Below are 8874 nucleotides of genomic sequence, written 5' to 3'. Positions count from 1 at the left end.
TTAAACAAAAAGAAGGAATAAAAGGCATCCAAATTGGAAAAGAAGAAATCAAATTGTCATGATTTGCAGATGACATGATACTGTATATAGAAAAACCTAAAGACTCTTAAAAAAAAACTGCTAGAACTGATAAATGAATTCAGTAAAGTAGCAGGATACAAAATTAATATTCAGAAATTGATGGCATTTTTATACACCAATAATGAACTATCAGAAAGAAATTAAGAAAACAAACCCATTTACTATTGCAACAACAAAATAATAGGAATAAATTTAACCAAGGAGGTAAAAGACCTGTGCTCAGAAAAACTGTAGGATACTAAAGAAATTGAGGAAGACACAGATGAGTGGAAGCATATAGTATGTTCATAGATAGGAAGCATTAACATCATTAAAATGCCCGTACTACCCACAGCAATCTATAGATTCAACGTAATTCCTGTGAAGATATGAATTGCATATTACACAGAACTATAAAAAATAGTCCAGACATTTATATGAAACCACCAAAGATCCCAAAGGGCAACAGCAGTCTTGAGAAAGAAGAACAGAGTTGGAGGAATCACACTACCTATTATCAAACTATACTACAAGGCCATAGTAATGAAAACAGCATGGTACTGGCATAAAAACAGACATATAGATCAATGGAACAAAATAGAGAGCCCAGAAATAAATTTATACCTTAACAGTCAATATTTGAAAAAGGAGGCAAAAACATACAGTGGGTTAAAGATAGTCTGTTCAGTAAATGGTGTTAGAAAAATTGGAAAAATATGTGCAAAAATATTAAACTAGACCACCTTCTTACACCATACAGAAGAATAAACTCAAATGGATTAGACTTAAATGTTACACTCAAAACCATAAAAATCCTAGAAGAATATATAAGCAGCAAAATCTCAGACATTTCTCATAGCAATATTTTTTCTGATATAGTTCCTTGGGCAAGGGGAAAAAAGAAAAATTAAACAAATAGGACTATATTGAACTAAAAAGTTTGTGTACAGCAAAGGAAACCATCAACAAAATGAAAAGACAACCCGCTGAATGGGAGAACATATTTGCTGATACATCTGATAAGGGCTTAATATCCAAAATGTATAAGGAACTTAGGAACCCAACACCAAAAAAACACATACAATCCAATTAAGAAATAGGCAAAAGACGTGAATAGACACACCCAAAAAAGGCATGCAAATGGCCAATAAACATGAAAAAATGCTCAACATCACTAATTATCAGAAAAAAGCAAATTAAAACCACAATAAGAGGTCACTTTACACATGTCAGAATGACTATCATCATTCAAACAACAAACAACAAGTAAATCAACAAACAAGTGTTGGTGAGGATGCGGAGTGCAGCCACTGTGGAAAGCTGTATGGAGTTACCTGAAAAAATTAAAAATGGAACTATCTTATGACTCAGCATTTCCACTTCTAGGAATATGTCTCAAGAAACCTGAAACACTACTTTGAAAGAACATAAGCACCCCTACGTTCATTACAGCATTATGTACAGTAGCCAAGATTTGGAAGCAGCTCAAGCGTTCATCAGTAGATGAGTGGATAGAAAAGCTGTGGTACATTTACACAATGGAATACTACTCATTCATTAAAAAGAAAGACGTTTTACCTTTTGCAACAGCACAGATGGACCTGGAGAGCATTATGCTAAGTGAAAAAGGCCAGTCAGAGAGAGGCACGTCCACATGATTTCACTTCTATGTGGAATCTAATGAATAAAATAAACTAAAAAACAAAATAGAAATAGACTCGGACACAAAGAACAAACTGACAGCTTTCAGGGGGGGAAGGGGGTTGAGGGCTGGGAGGCAAAGGTGAAGGGATTAAGCAAAGAAGAATAGAAGGAACTCAGAGACCCCAACAACAGCTGGGTGATTGCAAGAGGAACGGAGGGCTGGGGGATGCAGCAGAGGGTAACGGGGGGATGGACTGGTGATGGAAGGAGCCTTGGGGCGATAAACAGACAACATGCAGGCAGTGTATTATAGAATTGTATACCTGAAACTTACATAATTTTATTAACCAATGTTACCTCAATAAATTTAAATTAAATTAAAACCAACAGGTTTGAGCTTTCTGCACTGCACACCGGTAGCCATCGGGGGCGCACGGCCTATCATTTCTAAACTCAGTTGAAGGCACAGGAGTTTGCCTGCAGAATTCAGGGCAGTATTCACGTGAGGACAAGAGCTTTCTAAAGCAGGAAGGGATCCAGGTGGGGCTTCAGAACAACTTGAGGCCTCATACACCTGGGGAGGGGGGAGGGCGAATAAAACAGTCCAGGCCCAATGGCTGAGGTGGAGTCTTTGCTGTGGCTTCTCCCAGATGTTCTTCTAAACTGTGAGTACAGAACCTTTTATTTTCTAGAAATAAAAACTTCTGCTTTATTCTTCACATTCTCCTGTAATATACTGACTTACTGATTGATTGGTATATGGGATTCTATGTATTTCAACAAAATAGTGCTACAATTCATTATGTGTACACACTTCGCAGTAATGCCCGTTTCCTCTCATCACCATGAAATTGATCCCCTTCGCCCCTCTTGTCCCTGTTCAGAGAATATTTTAACAAGAATTTGCAAAGTGACCCATTTCTGAGGATTTTCAGCATTGAATACATAGCACGCTGTATAATTTATGGATTCAGAATGGTTTATGGGGAGAAATCACAATACACTTTCAGAGGGAAACATATAAATTGAGAAGATAAAAAAGCTTGGGATCTGCCCCTCTGGCGGGAGCCATATTCTAGAGTGAGGCAGAGGGAAAATGTAGTACTCAACCCGTTCTTTGTCTGATTTGTATTGTTCCTTGTTCTAAAACTTTGAAGAAATGGAAAATTATTGAAAAATGGAAAAGTGTATTAAATATTACAACCTGATTTTAATTTCAATATCTTATTAATACCCAAAACAGAATTTGTGGTTTTTTACATCCTCCTGGCCTTCAGGAACTTAACTTATCCTTAATATTTTAATATTTCCTTCTTAATTTATCTTGTTTCAAACCAGGTGATTACCATGTTTGACATTTTCTCAGAAACCACTGATGAAAATATCCAATATCCTTTTAAAATTATTTTTGGCTCACTAAAGTGTTCTTTGCTGGTCCTCTGTGAATCTATTATTGAAAAAATAAAATTTAAAAAATCCTAATTTGTCATGTGATTGTAATCAGCAGAATCTGTGGATCAAGTTTATAAGATGAAACCGTCATGATGTAGCTTTAAATTAAATTTGTTAGGGATACTTTGGTTAATAACATCATGGAAATTTTAGGTGCACAACTTTATAAGCATCTACGTATTTTATTGTGTTCTCACCACCCAAAGTCTAGTTTCCATCTGTCACCATATATTTGACACCCTTTAACCCCTGTGCCCAGACCCACCTTCGTTTTTGATTATCGTCATTCTCTTGTTTTTATCAATGAGTTTGTTTCTTTCGTTTTTGTTTTGTTCTGCTCAGTGGCCTGATTGTGTTTTCTATGCTACCGGTAAGTAAAGTCATTCAGAGGGATTCTGTGTCTGGCATGTCTCACTCAGCAGGACAGGGAGGGGTAGGGGGCCAAGGGCCGGCTTTTCCGAAGGGTTAGAAGAGGCACTGCTGGCCCTGGCCGAGCCGGGGCTCCTGGCTCAGAGCAGCCCTGGGCTTCCTGGTTCTGTCCGCCGGTCGACATCACCCGCCTAAGGCCTGGTGGATGCCATATGGAAGAACGAGCATTTTATTGCTGCAAGTGGAATCCAATGATAAATATTTATTCAGGAGACAGTGTGACAAAGCAAATCTATTCGAGTCAGAGGCATGTGTGGGTGTGTCGCATGCAGAGGCTGCCCACTTGCTAATAAGCTGGGGTCTGGGGCTTCCAGCTTGGTCACCGGTCTTGAATGTTCCTTGGAGACTGGTCTCATCCCAAGCAGGGTCGTTCATGTTTTTTAAAACTGTCCTCACCAGCTTTGCCAGCTCTTTGCAGGGTCTGCGTTCTTCCTTCAGACGCTTCATTATCTTGTTATTTCTTAAAATTCTTGAACTTCATGCTCCAGTTCATAGATACTATCAACTAGATTCTGTTTTTCTATCACTGTCTGACTTTCTTTAACTGTAAGTTTTTCTTCCTCTGGAAGCAGAACTGCTTCCTCTGGGGAGCAGTTCTGACGTGAACTTGGATTCATACTGAGATCCTCCTCGTAGCAGCGGGCAGCCGAGACCTGGAGGAGAAGTGCCAGGAGCAGACAGTGCGAGCCCAGTGCCGTGGGGGCCCCGGAACCTCCGGGGACCCAGGGACAGCGGTGGGCGCGGTGGGAGGGGTGGGGCAGCGCGGGTGGGCAGGCGGCACTGGCCCCGCCCGGCTTGCTGCCTGCAGGCTTGCTGGAGGGGCGACCCAGTGCGAGGAGAGGGTCTGAGACAGAACAGAATGTGCCCTCATGGGGGATGCCACTTCCGTTTTCTTCTGCAGACGGCCCAGCTATTCCCGGAGACCCCGCTGGCTGTTGCATGACATTACCACCCACTCTATCATGCTCCCTGACACTTCAGAGGCACTGCTCTGATTTTAACTCTCCTCAAGGTTTGTGATTCTCACTCCCGTCATTGGTAGTTTTCCCTGAAAGATAAAACCACTCATGTTGTGACTGGCGGACAACATTATCAAAACATTGAGGAAGAGCAGAAGATGTGTTTCATTTTTTCCCCCTCACTGCTGACACGCTGAGTCATGACCTGGGACAGGTCAACAACATGGCCCACGGTCTTCTTTTTTTTTAAGGTAGGTTTGTTTGCTTGTTTGTTTGTTTGTTTGTTTGTTTTTAGAGAGGAGGAGGGAGGGAGAAAGAGAGGGGGGGAAATAGTAATATGTGGTTGCATTTCGCGCCCGCCCCCCTCGCTGGGGACCTGGCCTGCAACCCAGGCATGTGCCCTAGACTGGAAATCAAACGTGCGACCCTTTGCTTCGCAGGCTGGCGCTCAGTCCACGGAGCCACACCAGCCAGGGCTGGCCCAGGGTCTTAATGTCATCTCCCGGGATGGACGGCTTCCCTCAGGATCTGCAACTCCAGCTCCTGCCTTCTCCATACATCTCGACATTGGGCTGAAAGGTTTTTGGAAGGCAGTCATGGAATTTTGAATCTCTTGTTCATCAGCATGGTAACATTCCACGAGTCTCTCCGGCTCCTGGCGCAGCGCGGGGTGGTTGTCCAGGGGTGTTCATGGTTAATGGTAGAATCCCCGGATTGTGGCACCTTTCACGCCCAAGAGCCCCCCCCCCCCATCTCACTGCGCTCGGACAGCAGTCACTGCAGATGGGCGACTGGTGCAACGGGCAACACAGAGGTTTTTCACTGTTTTGGCGTCATATTTAAAAGAAGCCTCCAGCTCCTGCACAGCTTCAGGCAACTTTTTAAAGACTGTACAAGGATTTGCTAGAAAGAGTTTCATTCTTCTAAATTTCCCGTTAAATAGGAAGTGTTTGCTGAACTTCTCACTGGTCTGCAACGGCTGTCGATATGTTAAAACACCAAAGTTCTTTACAATATTCATTGGCTGCTTCCAAAATATTCTGTACCGATGCATTATCACAGGCTGTGCTGCCAGGCACGTTGAATCCCCTGGGAGGGCTCTGCAAAGTTCTGGACTTGAGGACCCGCGGATGCTGCTCAGGCACTCGCTCCGGCTCTGGCTCCGGGGCTTGCGTGGACCCGCAACACAGAGCACCGATACGGATGGGGGCGGGGAGGCCCCGGTCGCACCCCTGGGGGCAGACTAGCAGCCGCTGGGAGGGCGGCCGACCCAGCGCCCGGCCCAAGCCGCCCTGGCTGCTCCTGGCACTAACCTGCTCAGCCCAGAAGGTTATCTTTTAAGATCACTATTACTAAGGTGTAATATGACATATAATACACCATAATAAAGTCAATTATTACCAAAAACCTATATGTTGGGGGAGTAAAAAGAATAGGAAAAAGGGCACCAAAAGACAGACTAGTGGGTAAAGCTTTGGGTGATTCCTGCTTTCATTTTCTGCTATTTAATTTTTCTTATTACGATGTGTATTGGTTTGTCTTTGAAAATATTACTGCCAAAACATTTAAAAATTTTAATTATTCATGGTCTTACAGCTCTATGGGGCTTTTAGCAACTTACAGTCCACTGGCAATATCCAACCAAAGAAACACTGGATACTCTTGTACCAGTCGAGGCCCGCTCCCAGCTATTCAATCTTTTAACGACCAAGTACCTAGGATTCCGCAGAGGGTGGCGGAACGGAGCCTCTGAACAAAGCCAGCATATACACTGGCAGCAGGTTACTCTTCCCCTGTCTTGCTTGAAAATTTTAAAAAATTGTCCATTATAATATGTCTTACTATTGCTGGCTTTCAACCTCAAAAAGCTACATGAACAAACATAAAGCTCTAACATGCAAATACCAAAAAAAACAAAAAACAAAAAACCTACATGGGCCCAACACTATTGGCAGTGTAGTTTTCGTATTATTTGAGTTGGTCACTAGAATAGAGACAAAGAATTGTTTTTTTCCTTCATTCATTCAGCACTAATGACAGAATAGATGGGACTTTCACAATCTTTACAAGAAAGGGAAGGGGATACTACTTAGTAGAAATAAGGTTCAATGGCAAAGACTAGAAAAATAATTATACCGCGAAGCCTAATAAGTCACAATGCAGGCCGTACTGTCAAAGGGCAAGTCCCTGTAAAAACCTTGCTCCCGCCCATGGTACCCGCTGCCTCATCTCATAACCCGTTAAGAAATAAGCTGCAGTTTACTTTTTTCTCTCCGCTTTCTCATAAGACAAGTTTTGCACATTAAGAATTCATGACCTCTAATTAACTTAAAAATGTCTAACATTTTACTCACTAATGAAAATTGCTCCATCTATGTTGCCAGTTAATGGCACATTATGGCAGGCTGTGCACTTTTAAAGAATTTTTAATCAAGGCTTTCATAAAAAAAAGAAGTGGAGTATGCTATGACAGGTATAACCAAAAATATTCTCAATTAATATCATCAGTTATATTGACTATAAACTTTAACTTTGATTTACACTTTAATATAGGTTCTAAGCTTGTGTTAATCTGGGAAGACTGACCACGAATCTAATTGTATTGCCTTCCTTTTAGAGATATGGCATTAGAATTAAAGACATAAAAAATGTTATTCAAAATATAGGATGAAGAGCAGATGATTTTTAATGCCTGAAAGCTGAAGACTAAAGGAGCAGTAGCAGGCATGGCAGAACAGGGGAAGCGCAGCCCTTGTGCCTACAAAGAGAGGCTGGGAGGGGAGTAGAAAGCCAGTTTGTCTTACAGAACCCAAGCTCAGAATCCGGAGACCTGAGCCCAGGCTCCTCGCAGGGAGGCCTGTCAGTTAACAAAAGTCCTGCTCACTCCTGGTGCTACCAGTTAGATCTTCAGAGACAGCCAGGGACCACCACACATCGAAGGAACCCAACAAGTGAGAGAGATCAACACAGGAAGAGGAAAATTAATGAGTGATAAAATTCAGAAGCAAAAAAAACTTTAAAAAATAATTCTTAACTTCCGAAATGCAAAAAAATTTGCATTGGTGAAATAACCAAAAGCTATTAAAAAAAAAGAATGGCAGACTATAAAGGAAGACTGTAAATAAAAAACAAGATAGGCCAAACAAAGAATTCAACAGAAGGGTGGGAGCATAAATCAAGGACATCTCCGGGAAGCAGAAAAAGACAAAATGAAAAATAGGAGGAGAAAAGAATTAGAGATCTGTGCAGGAATACTGGTCTAAAAGTTGCCCCTCCTGAGTAATAATACTAGACAAAAGAAGGAATAGAGAAAATATCAAAGAAATGAAAATATTCTCTCAAAGGAGAGAAAATCTGTGGACTTAATTACCACAATAAAATGAAAAGGTACAAAGAAAACTATATTATAAACTTCCACAAGCCCAGAGATGCTAAAAGGTACTAACAGTTTCCAGAGAAGGCAGGGTTGGGGAAAAATAGCTAAAATTGGTAATACACAATGTATCATACAATATGAACTGATTTAAGAGCAACACTGTAAATAAGAAAACAAAAATGTCTTTAGAATGGCAAAAATGAGTGTCACCCTGAAACTCTGTACTTTGTCCAACAGGAGGCACTGCAGAGAGGCGCGATCACTTCCCAGAGAAACGTGTTCCAGAAAGACGAGGGAGCAAAACAAGACAGAGAAACACAGAGTCGAGGGCCCCGGGCGAATCAACTAAAGGGAGCAGTCATGTGAGGTCCCAGGCACTTCAAAGAGATAGGCCAGGAAAACAGGCACCGAGCCCGCCTGGGGAAGCAGTCTATACTAGAGTTAAGATAACAGAAGGCTGGGGAAGGTTGTTTCCAAGAAAAAGAAAAAAAATGACACAAATGCATTTAGTAGATGGAAACATTTCTTGATATGCATGTGAGACATGTTACAGCATTTAGGGGGAAATAGCTGTTAGGAAACAGGCAAGAGGATACAGTCAGAAAATTAATCACACACGTGAAAGTAAAGAATTGCTAAATGTTAAGTCAGTGTAACAGGAATGCAGTATTTCTGTCTGATAGTCGTCTCTCTCTAATTTCGAGATCGTTAGGTAGAAGACATTGTTTTCGAAAGCAGGGACGCCAGCCTAATTCCCTCAGGTGGCTGTACGAGACACGTAGGCTAGGAAGAGGGGGACTGGATTCCCTTCGTTCTTCTTCTTCTGTGCAAAGACAAGTAATGGCTCAGCACTGAAAAATATCTGCATCGTCATAGTAATGTCAACATTGCTTCTGATTTAATAGCCACTGTGCGACACGTTGAGGGAACAGAGGGCGGGAAAGAAGGCCACCG

At 41.9% G+C, this 8874-nt stretch overlaps 1 pseudogene; it reads right to left on the bottom strand.

The window, feature by feature from the left end:
- Window positions 1-4198: 4198 nt before the first annotated feature.
- LOC129063719 (rho guanine nucleotide exchange factor 7-like) lies at window positions 4199-5232 on the bottom strand (annotated as a pseudogene).
- Between the last annotated feature and the right edge of the window lie 3642 nt (window positions 5233-8874).

Source organism: Pteronotus mesoamericanus, unplaced genomic scaffold (assembly GCF_021234165.1).
Source record: "Pteronotus mesoamericanus isolate MK-2021 breed Mesoamerican mustached bat unplaced genomic scaffold, CSHL_Meso_final scaffold_99, whole genome shotgun sequence".
NCBI classification, from domain to species: Eukaryota; Metazoa; Chordata; class Mammalia; order Chiroptera; family Mormoopidae; genus Pteronotus; species Pteronotus mesoamericanus.
Note: the sequence above shows the minus strand (reverse complement) of the source record. Positions and strands in the feature narration are given on the sequence as shown.